The 21,284-nt window shown below is 40.9% G+C and overlaps 1 protein-coding gene, 1 non-coding gene and 1 pseudogene across 2 annotated transcripts in view; all 3 read right to left on the bottom strand.

Moving 5' to 3' along the window:
- Positions 1-21,284, bottom strand: part of Nlk (nemo like kinase) — a 201,261-nt gene that overhangs the window by 141,182 nt on the left and 38,795 nt on the right. The gene's annotated exons all lie outside the window — the stretch shown is intronic.
- LOC123463384 overlaps positions 1-21,284 on the bottom strand; it is a 77,831-nt pseudogene that overhangs the window by 45,522 nt on the left and 11,025 nt on the right.
- LOC123463866 lies at positions 6,798-6,924 on the bottom strand. Its single transcript, XR_006639237.1, has one exon. It is a non-coding gene; the product is annotated as a small nucleolar RNA SNORA54 (small nucleolar RNA).

A 21,284-nucleotide genomic window follows, 5' to 3' on the forward strand; every position in this document is an offset into this window, starting at 1 on the left:
AGTTCCTGAGACAGCTAAAAATAGATCGACCATATGACCCAGCTACAGCACTCCTAGGCATATATCCTAAGGACTCGTCTCACTACCTTAGAGATACTTGCTGAACCATGTTTACTGCCACTCTATTCACAATAGCTAGGAAATGTAACCAGCCTAGATGTCCCTCAACTGATGAGTAGATAATGAAGATGTGGCCATTTATACAATGGAGTTCTATTCAGCAGTAAAGAAAAATGAAGTTATGAAGTTTGCAGAAAAATGGATGGATCTGGAAAGGATTATACTAAGTGAGGTAACCCAGACCCAGAAAGCCAAACATCGCATGTTCTCTCTCATATGTGGATCCTAGCTACAAATGACTGGTCTTTTGTGTGAGTAGGAATAAAACTTAGTAGCAGAGGCCAGTAAGCTAGAAAGGAGATATAAAGGGAATGGGAAGGGAGGGAGGGGGGAGCTAATTGGATGGTATTATATATATGTAAGTAGAAGAATAGATTAATGGGGGTGAAAAGGTCTAAATGAGATCAGGGAAAGAGATTGAATAAAGGAAAGGTGGAGGGAGGGCTAATCAAAATCTAAGAGGATATAAATAAGTCATATGGAAACCTACTTTTTTGAACAATGGAACACACAAGAGCCATAGATTGTTACTAGAACATTTTAAGTACCAGGGATGGGATACCTTCCAGTGAGTGGTTGGCCAGGGAGGTCCTTGATGCCCCCAAAACATTATAGTCCATTGCTGAGACCCTTGGTTTCTCACCAGGAATAGATAGATGGTAAGACCCTACTGCTGAAGACTCCACATACTTGGGCTGCAAGGTCACTGAGAAATCCTGCTGGAACTGAGCTGGAAACCTCCTCCATGGAGACCAGATGACAGAAAGCTAGAGAAAGCCACACTGCATGCAGTTCAATGGGAGAGAGAGAAATCACCAGTGAAGATACCCAACAGTGGACACTGCAAGCCTTATATTTGGCCAGCCAGGCCAAATGAGCCAATGGGTGCAATAGTGGCATGTGTTATGGGGGAAACCAACTGTCCTTTAATTTGACTGGAGGCCCTGTCCATGGGAGGGAATACATCCCTGATACTGAAAACCTACAACACGGGTAGTCATGAGCCCTACCTGTGTAATGTCTGCTGCTGTCTGGCTAAAAGTACATACTATGTTCACCAAACTGCCCAGTAAGCACTTCTCTTAATGTTCATACCCATATATTAATGCTACTCTTACCTTTGATTAGAAGAACCTTGTTTTTTCAGATGGCAGTGACCTTGGGATGACTAAGAAGGCATCATGGTGCAAGAAGTGACAGAGGAGTGCTCAGCATTGAAATATCTCAATCACACCTTCCATGGCTCAGGGTCCATTGCGGAAGAGGTAGTGGCAAGAATGTAAGAACCAAAGAAAGGGTAGGATTCCTTATAATGTGCTCCTCCAGACACAAAATGGCCTGAATATCCATGACCTCACTGTGCCTGACACTACCTATAGAAGCCCATCATAACAGGAAGAAAAGATCATGACATCAAAATAAAAGAGAGACTGATTAAGAGGGGAGGGGATATGATAGAGTGGAGTTTCAAAGGGGAAAGTTGGGGGAAGGAGGCATGGGATATTGATTATAATTATGAAAGTTGTCAATAAGAAAAAAAAGAAAAATGCTGACAAGGATATGGAGAAATAAGAACCCCTCTCTATATAGTTGGTAAAAATACAAAATGGCCTAGTCACTATGGAAAACAGTACAGAAGCTTCTAAAAATTCTATTAAAAATAGGATAGTCAGCCGGGCGTGGTGGTGCACGTCTTTAATCCCAGCACTCGGGAGGCAGAGGTAGGAGGATTGCCATGAGTTCGAAGCTACCCTGAGGCTCCACAGTGAATTCCAGGTCAGCCTGGGCTAGAGTGAGACCCTACCTCGAAAAGCCAAAAAAAAAAAAAAAAAAAAGGATAGTCATATGACCTAGCCACCCCAATTCTCAGCATACATACAAAGAACGAAAAATAAGATTAAGCTGGGCTTGGTGATGCATGCCTTTAATCTCAGCACTCGGGAGGCAGAGGTGGGAGGATCACTGTGAGTTTGAGGCTACCCTGTGACTACATAGTGAATTCCAGGTCAGCCTGAGCTAGAGTGAGACCCAACCTCAAAAAACAAAACAACAACAACAACAAAAAGATTTAAAAAAACCCACTTTTACTTATCTGAGAGAGAGACAGAGAGAGAGAGAGGCAGAGAGAGAAGGAGGATGGGTATATCAGGGACTCCTGCCACTGCAAAAAAAATTCCAGGCACATTTACCAGTATACACTTTAGCTTTACGTTGGTACTAAGGCCTCAAACCCAAGCCATCAGGCTTTGCAAGCAATCACCTTTAGCCACTAAGCCTCTTCCCAGACCAAGACTGTTATGAGACAGGATCATATGTAGTCTACACTCACCCCAACTCACTATGTAGCTGAGGCTGGCCTTGAACTCCTGACTTTTCCTGTCTCTACTTCTCTAGTGCGGGGATTATACACATGTACCACCACACCTGGCCAAAATGAGACCCTGAAGAACTATATTCATTCTCATGTTCATTGCAACATCATTTGTAACAGCCAAGAAGTGGAATCTATCAGTAGATGTACCCACCCACACACACATAGATTGAATATCCCCCTTTGCAAAATGCTTAGGACTAAAAGTTTTATAGATTTAACAACTTTAATCTAAACATTAGAAACTTTGAGCATCATGTCAGCATTCAAAAAGTTTATAATTTTAGAGCATTTGAATTTCAGATTAGGGATGCTCAATTTATATGTAGAGTCCAACACAGCACAATGAAGCTGGAAGAGAGGCTGAGGTCTTTCTTTAGGAGTCCTTTGATGCTGCATCAGGGCAATAATCCCTCATAGCAAACAAGTCAGGGGGGAGCGGGAAGAGGCTCTACAACACAGATGTAAAAGGCACATTCCATGTATCATCTCACTCAATTTTCCAGTGAGCCCATAAACAAATGCAGAACTAAGATGGAAAATGGGTGAAGCTGGCAATCAGGAGACCAGCTATGAGACACTGAAGTGATGTAGCACAAAGAGGTGCCAAGAGATACAAGTTACTGATGCCATAGCTAAAATAACCTCTGCAAGTCTTCAACAATTTTCTATAGCAGGTCCAATTTTACTACTAAAAGAAATTTTCCAGGTTTTAATTTGTTCTATATAATTTATTTTTCAAATTATAATAGCTTAGTGTTTAAAAGGCACTTGTGGATGAAGATGTTTACAAAGCCTGCAGGAAGATTCAATTCCCCTAGCACATGCATAACGGACAGATGCAAAAGGTGGCACGAGTATCTGACAGTAAGAGATGCTTGCATGCCTACACACACGCACGCACGCAAGCAAATATATAGATGTGGGCTGCAGAGATGGCCAGCAGTTAAAGGCACTTGCTTGCAAAGCCTGATGGCCTGGGTTCAGTTCCCCAGTACCCATGTGAAGCCAGATGCACAGAGTGACACATGCATCTGGAGTTTGTCTGCAGAGACAAGAGACCCTGGCACATCTATTCTCCCACCCACCCCCAAATAAATTATTTTAAAATAAAATGTAGCCAGGCATGGCGGCGCCTGTCTTTGCTTCTAGCCCTCAGAAGGCAGAGGTAAGCAGTATTGCCATGATTTCAAGGCCACCCCAAGACTAATGGTTAATTCTAGGTCAAGGCTAGAGAAAAATCCTACCTCAAAAACAAAAATAAAATAAATAAATAAAGGCTCTCTTTTGGCTGTTCATCTTTCCTGAACCTCAGACTTCTGCTCCGGTAAGCACAGTGGGCTGAAGTGGAGGAGGACTGCTACTCACACACGGCTCTTCACACCCTCCTGCCTTCCTCTTGGCAGAAGCTCTCTATACCTTTCCTTCTCTTAATCTAATAGAGTCTCTTTAATTCTTAAAACAAAACAAAACAAAACAAAACAAAAAACTACAGATGATTGGGCTTCTGTGTGAGAATGAAAATACTTAGTAGCAGAGGCCAGTAAGTTAAAAAGGAGACATAAAGGGAAGGGAAAGGGAGGAGGATACTTAATAGGTTGATATTGTATATATGTAAGTACAATGATTGTGATGGGGAGGTAATATGATGGAGAATGGAATTTCAAATGGGAAAGTGTGGGGGTGGGGAGGGAGGGAATTACCATGGGATATATTTTATAATCATGGAAAATGTTAATAAAAATTAAAAAAAAAAAACCAGGCGTGGTAGCACATGCCCTTAGTCCCAGCACTCGGGATGCAGAGGTAGTAGGATGATCGCAGTGAGTTCAAGGCCACCCTGAGACTACATAGGGAATTCCAGGTCACCCTGGGCTAGAGTAAAACCCTACCTCAAAAAAAAAAAAAAACAAAAAATAAACCACACATACACACAAAATAGGCTGGGCATGGTGGCGCATGTCTTTAATCCCAGCACTTGGGGAGGCAGGGATAGGAGGATTCCTGTAAGTTCAAGGCCACCCTGAGACTACATAGTGAATTCCAGGTCACCTGGACTAAAGTGAGACTCTACCTCGGAAAAAGAAAAAAGAATAAATAAATAAAAATAGGCATAGTAGTGCATGTCTTAATCCCAGCACTGGGAGGGCAGAGGTAGGGAGTCACTGAGTTTGAGACCAGTTTAGGACTGCATAATGAATTCCAGGTCAGTCTGGGTGAGAGTGAGTCCCTTCCTCAAACTTTCCCCCAAAATTATAACATCACTGCTGGGGAGATGGTTCAGTAGTTAAAGACACTTGCTTGCAAAGCCTGCCAGCCCAGATTCAATTCACTAATATTCACAAAGAGCCAGTACAAAAAGTGGTGAAAGCACCTGGCATTCTTTTGCAGTGGTGAGGAACCCTAACATGCTCATACACATAAATACACACAAATAAAAAATATTTTTTAATATATTTTTTTAATTTTTTATTTATTTATTTGAGAGCGACAGACACAGAGAGAAAGACAGATAGAGGGAGAGAGAGAGAATGGGCGCGCCAGGGCTTCCAGCCTCTGCAAACGAACTCCAGACGCGTGCGCCCCCTTGTGCATCTGGCTAACGTGGGACCTGGGGAACCGGGGTCCTTAGGCTTCACAGGCAAGCGCTTAACCGCTAAGCCATCTCTCCAGCCCAAAAATATTTTTTAATAAGATGATTATGCAACATAGCAATTGAGCACCTTGGTGTTTACCAAAATGAAATGAAAACGTATGTCTACACAAAAACCTGCACATGGATGTTTCTAATACTTTTCATTCATAATTACCAAAACTTGAAAGCAACCAGTATGCCTTTCAATAAAACAGTTAAACTGTTGTACATCCAAATAATGAGATATTATTCAAAGCAAATAAAAGAAAAAAAAAGATTCAACCAAACCACTATAATAAATGGAAGAATTTTTTTTTTCTTTGCAGTGTTGGGGAGTGAATCCAGAGTCTGTGCATGCTCTGTAAGCACTCAATCACTAAGCCTCGTCCCTAACCCTGGTGGAACCTTAAGATGCATCTAACTAAGTAAAACAAGCCAATCTGAAGGCTAGACACCATGTAATTCCGACTATACAACATCCTCAAAAAGACACAATTATGTAGGCAGAGAAAACATCAGTGGTTTCCACTGGTTTAGGGCAAAAGAAAGACAATAGGTAGAGCAAAGAAATACTGTTTGATACTCTAAAAGGGTAAATACCAGTTGGTATGTTTGTCAAAACCTGCAGAATGTAGCACACAGAGTGAACCCTGTCGTAAGTGTAAAGTAAAAGCCCAAGGTCTGTGGGGATAGTGACGTGTCAATATTGGTTCATCAGTTCTACAAAATGTACCACAGTAGGCCAGGGTGCTGGTGGTTATAGAGGCTGTGTGTGGATGGTGCAGGGGAGGACTACACTTTCACATCAACTTACCTGGGAAACTAAAACTAATCTAAGACATCAACTTCAGTTTAGTAACAAGATTAAAAACCTAATCTAAAAAAATAAAACTACTCTTTTTTAACTGGTAGCTGGCTATGTATTTTATAATCAAAGAAGATTTGAAAGTTATTTTTATTTCAATACTTGACAAACAGGCATGTTGGGGTGAAGGCGTTTGCCTGCAAAGTCTAAGGACCCAGGTTTGATTCCCCAGGACCCACGTGAGCCAGATGCACAAGGGGGCACACACGTCTGGAGTTCCTTTGCAGTGGCTGGAAGCCTTGGTGCGCCGATTCATTCCCCGCCTTCTGTCAAATAAATAAATAAATAAGAATAAAATATTTTTAAAAACAGGCATGTTATTTCAGGAAACCTTCTAATGACTTTTCTTTTCTTTGAGATAGGTCTTGATATGGAGCCCAGGCTAGCTGCAAACTTGCAGTCCTCCCCACTGCCTGGAGTGCTGCAGATATAGCTGTGTGCCACCATGCCGGGCTAACAAGATTTTTTTTTCTTTTGGTTTTTCAAGGTAGGGTCTCACTCTAGCTCAAGCTGACCTGGAATTCACTATGTAGTCTCAGGGTGGCCTTGAACTCACAGCGATCCTCCTACCTCTGCCTCCCAAGTGCTGGGATTAAAGGCGAGCACCACCACGCCCAGCTAACAATGAAATTTTAATTTCCTTATATTGGTATGTACAAAGATCTAAACATCCATTCAGCTGCCTTCACTAAAAAAGTAATCATATGTGCTTTCTGGAAGCAAAAGATAATGTACTGCACTTCCTGTGCTAAAACAGTACACTACTGCATAATTTTAGCTGACTGAATAAAAGATATTAATATACTTTTTGTAGCCATAATCTGAAACTGAAAGCCACCAGTCAGTCAGTCATGTATCACTGGAAATGCTGTCATACTGAAATGAAACCTATTACTTACAACCAGGTTAACTAACAAGTTACAAACAGCACTCTTTTTTGTTTTTTTGAGATAAGGTCTCACTTTAGTCCAGGCTGATCTGGAATTTACTATGTAGTCTCTGGGTGGCCTTGAACTCACAGTGATCCTCCTACTTCTCTGCCTCCAAGGTGTGCACCACCACACCTGGCTCAAATAGTGCTCTTAAAAACAAACAAACAAACTTATACATAGGTCCTGGGGAATCAAACTGAGGTCCTCTAGTTTTGCAGGCAAACGCCTTAACCACTAAGCCATCTCTCCGGCCCTCAAACAGTGCTGTTAATGCCATCCTTTTTTTTCTTGTTATTCTTCCCAGTGATAAAATAATAAATGCATACATTAAAATAGAATATTCTTGGAAGAACTCTTTCAAAAATTATTTTTTGGGTTTATTGCTTGTTTATTGAGACAAGGTCTCATACAGCTCAGGTTGGCCTCAGATTTACTATGTAGTTAAGACCTTTCTTGAAAGCCTGACCCTCCTGTCTCCACTTCTCAAGTGCTGGGATTACAGGTGTGTAACACTGAACCTAGCTTCTTTAATAAAGTCTAATTACAACATACTTCAGAAATGGAACAATTTAATATTAAAGTTAATGTCATAAAAACAAACATCTGGAGTAGTCCCTCATCTCTAGTATGAATAAATTATAACACATGACTAGGAAAAAGGAAAAGATGAAATTCTCAAACATTCTGTTACATTCTCCATATTAATGCACACTTTTAGCATCCAATGTATCAAACTAATCAAGATGCCTAAATTTACCTCTAATATTTTAGATTACCAAGATGTCTGACAGAATCAGTTAACTGTTCTAAGGCAGTATTTTCAGTACTGACTATACCTGAGGGCTGACAAGAAAGCAAAGACAAGTGTAAGAAAGGAAAGTGCAAAATAAGCAAAAAGATTCAGTATGAACAACGTATGACAATCAATTAGCATACTTTCATTCATTCCCCGACTGGATACAATGCTCAGTCTCTGACTCTTGCAGCAGGGTGAGTAGGAAGGGGAGGAGGAGAGAAGAGGGGTGGGAGGGGGAAGGGGAGGCCACAACAAATACCTGAATGAAATCCATGACCACTGATAGTATTCCTCTCCTTTTCTTCTCTTCCACAGAGAATCAATCACAGATTCTCTGTCTTTACACATAATTAATTTTCAATTTACAATACACACAGAGATGTGTGGAAATGGAGTTAAGTTTTTTACTCTTTCCACTCCTAGGCAAACTATGAGGAGAAAAGTACTTTTCCATTGGAGATCAGAGCTCTCCCGTATTATTTTACTTCATCAACAATGAGTGCTAGGGACTGAACGTGAAGCCCTAAAATTCATGGGTGGAAATCCTAATCACCAGGAAGACAGCGTTAGGGAGTAGGGTTTTGGAAAGGCGATTAGATCATGAGAGTGAAGCTTTCATAAATCAGATTAGTGACTACAGAAGAGCCAGTCATGGAGGCACACATCTGTAATCCCAGCCTACAGGAAGCTGAAGCAAGAGGATTTCAAGTTCAGGGTCACACAGCACATTCCAAGCCAGCTAGAAGCCTGGCGCACCCATTCTCTCTCTCCCTATCTCTGCTTCTTTCTCAAAGAAAGAAAGAAAAAGAGTTTGAAGCCACCTTGTGACTACATAGTGAATTCCAGGTCAGCCTGAGCTAGAGTGAGACCCTACTTCAAAAAAGTGAGAGAGAAAGAAGAAAAAAAAAATACCCTCAAGAAAGGAGGGTATATATATATATATATATATATATATGCTCTATCTATGAACCAGGAAACAGGCCCTCGCCAAACTGAATGTGGCATGCCTTGATCTTAGACTTCCCAGCTTCTAGAAACATAAGAAACAAAACTCTGTTTTAAACAAAATATTTATTTGCAAGCAGAGAGAGAAATAAGAGAGAAGAAAGACAAAGAATGGGCATGGCAGGGTCTCCAGCCCTACAAATGTACTCCAGGTGCACGTGCCACTCTGCACCTGGCCTTATACAGGTACTGGGGAACAGAACCAGGATCATTAGGCTTTGCAAGGACGTGCCTTAACTGCTGAGCCATCTCTCTAGCCCAAGCTCTGTTATCTGTTATGATAAGCATACAGCCTATGGTGTGCATTTGCAACAATAATCCAAATGGACTGACGGTAACTTTTAAAATCATCCAAACTATTAATTATCACTGACTATAAAAATCAGTGCCTGTAAGTTAGAAATAACTCACAATACTTTGTAGCTCCCCAAAAATTAGAACCATGCCAGGAAATAATAAAGGTCAGATAATAAAATTCTCCTTTCTAAACTCAAAACTCACTTAAGACAAGTATGAAAAAGGAAAAACAAACTGGACTTTTCACTGTTGTTTTTGCTATATGCAAAAATATAGGCTTTGTTTACTGATATTTTTAGCACTAATTTACATCCCACCCCTTTCCAAAACAGATTTGGAAGGGTTAAGAAGAAAGCCACAGAGTAAAATTTAAAGAGAACCAAGAGTAATTAAACACATGGGAGGAGGGAGAAAATGGGTAAGGAAGTTATGAAAAGGTGAGGGTCCCTAGAATATGGTGTATACACTGGCTTGGAGCTTTGCACACAAAGCTCAAGAGGAAAACTTGACATAACTGAGACATTTTTCACTCAAATATCCAATTTTGTAAAGTAAGACAAGGAAGTCTGTGGGCTCAAGAATTATGTCAAATTTCCAAAGCAATTCAGGAATATGAGGCAGATGAACCTGAGGCACAAGTTCTCCAGGGATGTGATCTAAGTGACGGAAGCAATTGCCATAAGGTTGTGCTTGCCTAATAAGTAATCTGTGGTGCTTCAGGAAATAGCCCTTCAAAGAACTGGGCTAAGGGGAGGTTACTTTCCTTCCCGCCTAGATTTGACTCACATTTTCTGGCAATTGCAAACTCAGCCTGTTCAGCTGATTTTTTATAAAAAGTAGTTGCTGGTTTCACACAAACCATCTTTGAGAGCTGTTTCTATTGGAATAACATCACAGTCAGTTGCCTGGATTAGTTTAATGCTGACAGTCTATTTCCGAATGTTTCTGAAAATTGATTTGCCTTCCAGATTACACAGTGAAAACTAAACTGGCTAGCTAATACAGCCAATTTTTCTCATGAGCAATATAAGGTTATCCTGTATTTCATTAATAATGCCCTCAACGGCAAATATTCTATTATTTTATGTATTACCAAAAAGGGAAAAAGAGTGTTTATTCAGTTATGGGATGTGAATGACTTGAAGAAACATCCTGATTCTGAAGATGTTAAAACAAAAGCCATCTACTAGAAAAATGTTTGCGTTTAAAAAATATTTTTATTTATTTATTATTTGCAAGCAGAGAAACACAGAGGGAAGATAGACAGAATGGGCATGTCAGGGCCTCTAGTACCCACAATGGATTCCAGAGGTATGTGCTACCTTGTGCATCTGGCTTTACATGAGCACTAGGAAATTGAATTCAGGTCTTGAGGCTTTGCAGGCAAGTGCCTTAACTGCTAAGCCATCTCTTCAGCCCTGGAAAAATGTTTTCTACAAGTGAATTATGCTCCTTTAACCCCAGGAACCAGCATGGCATCTCAATTCAACAAACTTTAAAAAATGATTTTTGGGCTGCAGAGATGGCTTAGCGGTTAAGGCACTTGCCTGCAAGCCTAAGAATGCATGTTTAGGGCTGGAGAGATGGCTTAACAGTTAAGGCATTTGCCTATGAAGCCAAAGGACCCAGGTTCAATTCCCCAGAACACACGTACACCAGATGCACAAGGGGTACATGCGTCTGGAGTTCATTAGCAGGACTGGAGGCCCTGGCGTGCACATTCTCTCTGTGTCTGTCTCTCTCTCTCTCTGCTCCCAAATAAATAAATAAATAAAAATAAAAATAAAAAAGAATGCATGTGACTCTCCAGGTCCCATGTGGCCATATGCAAATGTGATGCAAATGTGCAATGTCACACATGCACACAAGGGGGTGCACACATCTGGAGTTCATTCACAGTAGCTGAAAGGCCCTGGTGCACCCATTCTCTTTCTCTCTCTTTCTGTCTCTCAAAAATACAATAAAGGTTGATATTGTATATATGTAAGTACAATGATCGTGATGTGGAGGTAATATGACGGAGAATGGAATTTCAAAGGGGAAAGTGTGAGAGGGAATTACCATGGGATTTTTTTTTTATAATCATGGAAAATGTTAATAAAATTTTTTTTAAAATACAATAATAAAAAATGATTTTAACACAAAAGGAAAACAGAAATAAGTATCTTGAGTCTACAGACATACCTTTCCTATGGGTGGGAGGCTAGAGAGATGGTCCAGAGTTGAAGTGGCCTTCTTAGGAAAGCATGAGGGACTGAGGGGGTCTACGTAGACACATGGTCATAGCCACATGTGCCTGTAATCCCAGTTCCACGATGGGATCAGAGACCAGGGAATCACCTGGGCTTGTGGAAAATAGCAAGAAGGTATCAGTAAGAGACTCCAGCTCAAATATGAATGGGCAGAAGAGTGACAGAGCAGGACACCCAATGTTCTGGTTGGCCACCACTGGCTAGCACCCCATCCCAACTCCCTTGCAGGGTACATACACATGCTGTATACCACACGTACCACACCATACACATACACACCACAAACACACAAGCAAAAATAAGTAAATAAATAAATATGGATGGGCATGGTGACTCACTCCTGTAATCTCAGCACTTGGGAGGCTAGGTAGGAGAATTGCCATGAATTTAAGGCTGAACTGGGCTATAGAGTGAACTCTAGATTAGCCTAGAGTGAAATCCTGCCTCAAAACAACAGAAAGTATGATGTGATCAAAATATACTTGTATAAAATGGTGTGGGAAGAAATTAAAGAAAGTAATTCATTCTGTCTGGAGATACAGATGGAGGTAAGGGTTCAGCCAAAGCGGAGAAAACCTATATTAGCAGCACATAGGAAGTAGATGAAGGGAAGATGCAACCACCACCACTAAAATGGGGCTAAGGGAGGACATTCCACGCTTAGAGATAGGACTGAACATGGACTTTATTTTTCCCCTCATACCTTGTCACATTCAAAGGATGATTTAGAGGTAACTAGCAAATATGCAAGGAACATAATGTACAAGGAAATTAGATTGCAAATGTGCCTAAAGATGCTACATAAAATATACAGACTAACCTTAGGGGGAAACAAAGGAATTCCTAGTAGACAGAGCAGGAAAAATAACATAAATACCACAAGCAAACATAATACTACACTAGCTAATTGTTGGCACATGGAAGTCTATATTATAATGGGCTAACTGCCAAAATGTCAGGAAGATGATTATAAACATACCAAGACCCCTTGAAAAGGCTGCCTGAGTCTTGGGGTCTTGAGGGACATGGCTCAGTAGCTAAAGCCTGACAGCCCAGGTAAATCCCTCGACCTGATCTGCAGGTTTAACATTCTCCTGATAAATATCCCAAAGAATTTCTTTTTGTGGAAACTGACAAGCTAATTCTGTAACGATAGAAAAAGGAAAAGTTGCTAGAATAATAAAAACACTCTCGAATAAGAACAAACAAATTAGAGCAATTGTACTGATTTCATGGTTTTCTACTATGGGTGATTTTTGCTACTTAGAGGACATCTGTCATTGTCTGGAGAACTGAGGAGCACATACTGAGTGAGTAGAGACCAGAGATGCTGCACATTTTATAACATAGAATAGCCTCTCACAGTATCATCAAGCCCCAAATGTTAAGAGTGCTAAGATTGAGAAACCAAAGCAATAATAACCAAGAAAATATGGCATTACTAAGAAGAGACAAAAAAGTAAAACAAAACAAAACAAAATCCAGCCAGGTGTGGTGGCACATGCCTCTAATCCTAGAACTGGGGAGGCCAAGGTAGGAAGATCATTATGAGTTTGAGGACAGTCTGCAACTATATAGCAAATTCCAGGTCAGCCTGGGCTAAAATAAGACACTACACTGGGAAAAACAAGCAAACAATCAAGTGAAACAGACTAAATGTCCACAATGATAATATTTTAGAGTCATCCAGTTTTCTGTAGCAGATCAAAGCTAGTCAATAAAAAAGACTTTTAAACAAAGCTTGTGAAAACAGTTAAGAAAACACAAAAAGGGCTGGAGAGATGACTTAGTGGTTAAGGCGCTTGCCTGCAAAGCCAAAGGACCCAGGTTTGATTCCCCAGTACCCATGTTAGCCAGATGCACAAGGTGGAACATGTGTCTGGAGTTCATTTGCAGTGGCTAGAGGCCCTGGCGTGCCCATTCTCTCTCTCTCCCCGTCTCCCTCTTTCCCCTTCTCCTTCCTTCTTTCTCCCTGTCAAATAAATAACTAAATAAAAATAAAATAAAATAAAATTAATGAATTTAATTTCTCTAAAATAAAAAACTCTAATCACCAAAAGGTACAGTTAAGGGGTTGGAGAGATGACTCAGCAGTTAAGGCACGTGCCTGCAAAGCCTAATGACCCAGGTTTGACTTGTCAGTACCCATATAAAGCCAGATGCACGAAGTGGCACATACATCTGAGCTTTGTTTGCAGTAGCTAGAGGCCCTGGCATGCCCATTCTCTCTCTATCTCCATCTCTTTTGTCTCTCTCAATGCTTGCAAAAAAATAAATAAATTTTTTAAGATGGCTCGGCAGTTAAAAGTGCTTAGCTGGTCAAGGTGGCGCACGTCTTTAATCCCAGCACTTGGAAGGCAGAGGAAGGAGGACCGCTGTGAGTTTGAGGCTAGCCTGAGACTATATAATGAATTCCAGGTCAGCCTGGGCTAGAGTAAGACTCTACCTTGAAAAAAAAAATAATAATAAAAACGAAGAGTCCGCTTACAGTGGCAAAGGGCCCTTGCATTTCTATTCTCATTTATTCATATTCTCTCTCTCTCCCTCCCCCCTTTCAAATAAATTTTTAAAAAATCAAAAGAAGCCAGGCTTGGTAGTACACAGCTTTACTCCCAGCACTTGGGAGACTGAGTGGAGAGGATGACTGTGAGTTCAAAGCCAGCCTAGGGCTACAGAGTAAGTTCCAGGTCAGCCTGATCCTACCTCAAAAAAAAAAATTAAAGATAATATTAACAAAAAGCCAAGCTATATGGGCTACAGAGATGGCTTAGTGGTTAAGTTGTTTGCCTGCAAAGCCAAAGAACCTCGGTTCAATTCCCACATTAGGCAACTGAGAATGGAGTAGCTTCAATCATTTTTCCTCAGCTTGTTATTGGTATAACAGGAAAGCTACAAAATTTTACAATCTTTTAAGTTGGGCAAAATCTTGATATACCAATTTTGCTTACGATCATGAATTGCTTCCAAGTGTTAAGACTTGACTTCTACTAGTGTTGTAATTTTATAAGACAAATGTCCCTACAAGCCACTTTCTATGATTATTCCCAGTAAATAAAGCAAGCAATTGTAGTATTTTCCACAAGGATCTAGACATCCTGTGGTCTCCATTAAGATATAAATCATCCTGTCTATACCGACAAGCTCACTATTAAAGGGTGGTCAGGGCATGCCACTCTTAGCATTTCACGGTGTCTTCCAACTGAAACCTCAATGTTCTCAGGATGCATGCTTGAGATCAGAGACATGGGGAAGTGCTATTTCAAAACGGTGCCTGCACCTGGAGTTTGTTTTGGTGCACACATAATATTCTCATTCTCTTTTCTTCCTTTGCAAATAAATACAAAAAAAAAAAAATTTAAGAAAGTGATATTCACCCTGAAAAAGCATATGGATAATGCTGGCCATACTCTCTCTTTCTGACATTTCTATGGGCATCTGCAAGAACTCTTTCCCCTCTCCCAGAAAAACCACTTAAGTGTGTGGCAAACAACCACAGAATACCAAATAAAAAGATTGGCCAAAACAAACAAACAAACAAACAGAAAATGAAAATGAGCCAAACATCATTAGTAACCATGGAAATGCAAATTAAAACTAAAATGAGATAGCATTTCACACACTAAAACAGCTATGGCTGAAGATTAGCATGTGCTGCAAGGACATACAGTGAATTGGAACTTCATCTTTGGAGCAACAGTACAAAACAGTAAAACCATTATGAAAAATTAGCATTTTAGCTGGCTGTGGTGGCACATGCCTTTAATCCCAGCACTCAGGAGGCAGAAATAGGAGGATTTCTGTGAGTTCAAGGCCACTCTGAGACTACATAGTGAATTCCAGGTCAGCCTTGGCTACAGTGAGGCCCTATCTTGAAAAACCAAAAATAAAAATTATAAATAAAGTTATATTTAAAAAGCAGCAGCTTGCTGGGCATGCTGGTGCATGCCTTTAATTGCCAAGAATTTGAGGACACTCTGAGACTACACAGTGAATTCCATGTCAGCCTGGGATAGAGTGAGACCCTACCTCAAATAAAATAAAATAAAAAGATGGAATTTAATGGTAAAGAGAACAAAACCTGACACTCTGCCCTGCTTCTAGTATAATCAAGAACTTCACATACCTCAATTTTTTTTATTTTTAGAAAGATTTTATTTATGATTTATTTATGAGAGAGAGAGAGAAAGAATGGGCATGCCAGGGTTCCCCTCAACACCTCCGAAAGCAGCTAAGTAAACAAAATTAACTCAAAAACATGAATACAGACTGCCACATAAAGCGCTAAACTACACAACTTTTAGTAGGAAACAGAAAAAAATATCCACACTCTAGGTCAGCCAAGAGTTTCTAGATAACACAAGAGCATAACCTAGGAAGGCAGCACCGGAAGCTGCACCTCACTAAGATCAAAGTGTCTGTACTTTAAGACACCATTGACGGATTAAAACTAAACAGAAAACCTGCAGAGTAGATGAACATATTTACACGCTGCACTTCTGCAAGAGGACGTTTATCCCGACTATCTGAAAGAGTGCTCAAAACCCAGCATTAGGATACCTTAGCTAGGGATAGTAGAGAGCTTGCCTAGTATATGAAAGGCCCTAAATCCCTTGCACCTCTAAAAGGAAAAAAGAAATAAAACTCCATTAACATTAAGGAAACAAACAAACCAATTAAAAGTGGCAAAGGTTTTAACAGATACTTAAACAACAGAAACATGGCTCAGAAACCCATTAAAAATGTTCAACGTATTCAGTCATGGAAATGAAAACCTGTGAGACAGCACCACATGCCTATTAAGTAGCTATCACTGAAGAGAACAACAGGTCTTACCAGACGCAAGGATGTGGAGCAAGTGAAACTCACACTTTGCTGGGGGAACATACAATGACAACCACTTTTGAAAACAGCTTGCCAGCTTCCTATAAGCGAAACATGATCCAGCTGTTACACTCTTAGGCATACATTTAGCCAAGAGAAATGAAAGTCAACATCCACACAGAATAAATGAGTGGAGTTCATTCCAACTTTATTTGTAAAAGCCCCAAACTAGAAACAGCAAAGTCCATGAAGGAGTGAAGGGACTTTTAGTTATAAAATGCAAATGAAATGGAAGCAAACTACTGATATATGCTGCAGAACAGGTCAGGACTGAAAATTACCCTTTGGATCAGTACCTAACTGCTAGATACAGGTCAAGAGCAGTTTGGACTGCATCATAAGTGTAGAAATGACTGTATAAGGTTTGGAGAGATGGCTCTGAGATTAAGAACCTTGTGCAAGCATGAAGGCCTGAGAGACTGCTTGAGTTTAATTCCCAAAGCCCACAGAAACAACTGGGGGTGGTCATACACGTCTGTAACCTCAGTCCAGTGGGGAGCAGAGAACAGAGAACTGCCAGGGCTCACAAACCTCAGGGATCACGAAAAGATTCTAGCTTCAGTATTACTGGGCAGAAGTGTGATGGAGGATGACACCCAACATCTCCCTCCACCACCACAGGCAAGCACATGGGGCACCGTATGGGCACATATGCATACATTTTCATCCACACCACACCCACACACATGTGAAACAAAACAAAACAAAGACTGTATAGTGAATTGAGAGCAAGAGCCAAGGAGCAGAGACAAAAGAACTTTTAAGAAACCTGGCCGTGAAGGCACACAAAAAGTTAGGTTGGTCTTCCAGAAGAGGAGGAGGGTTGGATTTACAGGTAAGCCTCAAGCAAATTTACATGCTCAGGGGGAAGTTCTATAAAGGAGGCAAAGGTTGAAAACTGACTAAGCGGTAATAGATGGGCCAAAGCCCATAAGAGAAACAATAGCACCCAGAGATAGCAAGTCCAGGAATGCTATTAATTTGTCTCAGCGGAACAGGAAGTTAGCCACTTCCTGTGGCCCTTGGTTTTACCTTCTCTATAGAACAGCGGAAGTCATCTGCACAAGGTGAGGAAGAGGTGGAGCAGGAACCTCAGGAGAGTGATGGAGGCTTGAAACAGCTGAGTGGGCAGCAGGGCAATGAGCTGAGACATGGGTAAGATCGCTGGAGGACTTCAAGGTTGCAGCAGAGATGATGAATGTAAACTATGAAGCATGTTAAAGCACCACAAACATTTCTGAATGTCTGGAGATGAGCCTCATGCACGTTCTGGGATACTGGCACGTGCATTTACTCTGCAGCGCTGCCAGTCTGAAAGTATGGGTCCACAATTGGAGTAGTGCTGACAGAGCTAGCTCTGCATTCCCCCAGCTTCTCCCCATACTGCTACTCCAAACCATTTTTGGGACTATCTCAGTCACCTTTTAAGAGAAATCTGATCACTTTAATTGTGTTGAAATCCACTCAATAGCTTCCTAGATTGTGACAGAACCTGACGGCATTAGAAAACAAGGTCCTTCATCATCTTACCTGGTCTCATTTCTTTCCAATCTCTTCCTCATCCTCTAGCCATAATGAATGTCCCCAAATATACCATGATCTCTCATGTGCCCATGTACTTTGTACTCACTGCTTAGTCTTTTTCAAATTCTTACTTCTTTATCATCAAAATTGCACTCATGGGCTGGAGAGATGGTTTAGTGGTTAAGGTGCTTGCCTGCAAAGTCAAAGACCCTGGTTCAATTCCCTAGGACCCATGTAAGCCGGCTGCACAGGATGACACATGCACCTGGAGTTCATTTGCAGTGGCTGGAAGCCCTAGAGCACTCATTCTCTCTCTAATAAATAAAATACTTTTAAAAAATTGCACTTATATGATATTCCCTAATTTAAGTCTACTAACAAAAAAATCACTGTACAAATATTACAATTTAAAACATAATGTTGTAAAAAAGTTATCCTTTAGAATTGTACAAACTGGAAATGAAGAGATGGTTTAGTAGCTAAAAGCACTTGCCTGCAAAGCCTAAGGACCTTGATTCCCCGGGACCCATGTAAGGCAGATGCACAAGGTGGTCTGGAGTTCATCTGCAGTGGCTGGAGTGCCCATTCTCTATCTGTCTGTCTCTGTCTCTGTCTCTCTCTCTCTCTCTGCTTCTTTCTCCGTCTCTAAAATAAATTTTTAAAAAAATTCATTGGCAGTGGCTGGAGGCCCTGGCACACCCATTTTCTCTCTCTCTCAAAAAATAAAAATATTTTTAAAAATTGTACAAACTGAGGCCCTGGGTTGACATACATGTATTCTCCCAGTAAGCATCCTATGAATATCATGTCTGTATTTCTTAAGGCCCTGCACATGCCAGGGCCTTTAGCCACTGCCAATGAACTCCAGGCGCATGTGCCACCTTGTGCCTCTGGCTTTATGTGGGTACTGGGGAACTGAACCTGGGTCCTTAGGCTTTGCAGAGTAGTACCTTAACTGCTGAGCCTTCTCTCCAGCCTTCATTATTACATTTAATTTTCATGGAAACATGAAATAAATAGCACCACAATTTTTATTTTAGCTGGGTGTGGTAGCACACAATTAAAAAACTTATTTTTTTATCTTTTTATTTATTTGAGAGACGGAAAGAGGCAGAGAGGGAGGGAGGGAGAGAGAGAGACAGAGAATATGAGAATGGGCACACTAGGGCCTCCAGCCACTGCAATCGAACTCCAGATGCATGTGCCACCTTGTGCGTCTGGCCTATGTGGGTCCTGGGGAATCAAACTGAGGTCCTTTGGTGTTGCAGGCAAGCACCTTAACCACCAAGCCATTTCTCCATCCCTGGCATGCACTTTTAATCCTAGCACTTGGGAGGCAGAGGTAGGAGGATTGCTGTGAGTTTGAGGCCAGCCTGGGACTACAGAGTGAGTTCCAGGTCAGCCTGGGCTAGAGTGAATCCCTACCTCAAAGAAACAAACAAGCAAATAAAACCTAACTTCTATTGTATATAGAAGGGGAAACAAACTGAGGCACAATGCAGTCAAGTAGCAGAGTGTGAATTGACATACTATCTCAGGGAACCACCCCTAAAACTTTTCTTTGTTTGTTTTTTCAAAATAGAGTCTCAGTCTCACTTTAGCTCCAGCTAGAATTCATTATGTAGTCTCAGGCTGGCCTCAAACTCATGGTAATTTTCCTACCTCTGCCTTCTGAGTGCTGGGATTAAAGGTGTGTACCACCATGCCTGGCTAAAACAATTTGTTTCATGTTTGCCTTCCCTGTATAACATTATAGTAAGTTATGGGGGGGGGGCGGGAGAGGTGTGTGTGAGAGAGAGAAAGAGAGAGTGAGTGAGTTCATGTGTCACGGTGCGTAAGTGCAGTTCAGAGTTGGTCTGTGTCCCACCTTCTTTGAGACAGGGTCTCTTGGTGCTGTAAGTGTCACAAACAGACTTTGGGTTCTATGTACCATACTGGCATTCTGGGATCACAAACACATGAGGCACCTTTACGTCTGGCTTTACCTGGGTTTTGGCAGGCTTTGTAAGCAAATGCCTTTAACCATTGACCCATGTCCCCAGCCCACATTGTAACCAACTTTATTTCCAATTTACCCTTGTTGATTAAAGCCTGGTATGCAGATTGGCAACAAATATGTTTGCTGGCTGCAGAGATGGCGTATCAGTTAAGGCACTTGCCTACAAAGCCTAAGGACCCATGTTCAACTCTCCAGGTCCCATGTAAGCCAGACTCACAAAGTGATATAAGTGTGCAAGGTGGCACATGCACAGAAGGTGGCACACACATCTGGAGTTTGATTGCAGTGACTGGAGACCCTGGTATACCAATTCAATCTCTCTCAAAAAAAAAAAAAAAAAAAAAAAAAAAGGCCTGGCGAGACGGCATGGTGGTTATGGGACTTGCCTGTGAAGCATAAGGACCCATGTTCAACGCTTCAGATCTCCTGTAAGCCAGACACACAAAGGTGAGGCAAGCCTAAGGATGCACATGCCCACTAGGTGGAGCAAGTGTCTGGAGTTCGATTTCAGTGGCTGAGGACCTGGCACACCAATTCTCTCTCCCTCTGCCATCTCTCTCTCTCGAAAAATAAAATAAAATAAATTTTAAAATGTTTGTTAATTTCGGACTTTTATATATCTCTCTACTGGCTTTTTACCTGTTGCTTTCTATCATTCTTGTATTACTCTGTACATATCTGTCCTTTACCATGCTACAGCCATTTTTCCTAACTCCCACTGATCTGCAGATCCAATAACCCTTCTATGATAATTATCCAAATTATCAAAAATGTTACTAATTCCTATGTAGGTTCAGAAAGTTGGTTCCAATCTTGAATCTGGACACTCGTGCAACTGCTGAACTGTAATCACAGCCATTTTGATTACTTAAAATGTTAAAAATTAAGCCAGGTGTGATGGTGCATGTCCTTAATCCCAGAACTCAGGAGGCAGAGGTAGGAGGATTGTTATGAATTCGAGGCGACCCTGAGAGTACATAGTCAATTCCAGCTCAGCCTGGGCTACAATGAGACCCTACCTTGAAAAAATAAAAAATTAAAATTAAAAAAATGCTTAAAAAAAGATTAAAAATAGACCTGTTACCTACAACTTTCCATATTGTTTTATCCAAACTTTAAAAAAAATTATTTTTACTTATTTATTTATCTATTTATTTTTACCCAAACTTTTATCAAGGCTTGCAGGTTTTCAACAGGTTAAGTCAGAGTACTTTCCCCATCTCATTCACTATTTCTTAGCTTCCAAATAGCTCTCTCAGAGTTTGCATTTTGTCCTAATTCCTTTCTGCTAGTTCTCATTTGTCATAAAGCTCCTGAGAAGGAAAAATAAAATGTTCTGTATTACTAAATGATCTTTGGAGATAAGAATTAAGAATTTTATACAATATAGACAAATGCAGTCAACATAAAAGCACCTTCAGAGGTCATTTCAGCAAATACTTTCTAGGAAACAGAAAGTTCAATAAAGTCAAGCAGGGTGGCAATCTGCAATGCTAATATTTAGGAGGCTGAGGCAGGAGGATCATGACTTCAAAGCCAGCCTGGGCCACACAAAGTTCAAAAGCAGCTTGTGCAGGATAGCAAGAGAAAGCACAGACGCAGGGAAA

The sequence above is a fragment of the Jaculus jaculus genome, chromosome 9 (assembly GCF_020740685.1).
Source record: "Jaculus jaculus isolate mJacJac1 chromosome 9, mJacJac1.mat.Y.cur, whole genome shotgun sequence".
In the NCBI taxonomy this organism is placed as follows: Eukaryota; Metazoa; Chordata; class Mammalia; order Rodentia; family Dipodidae; genus Jaculus; species Jaculus jaculus.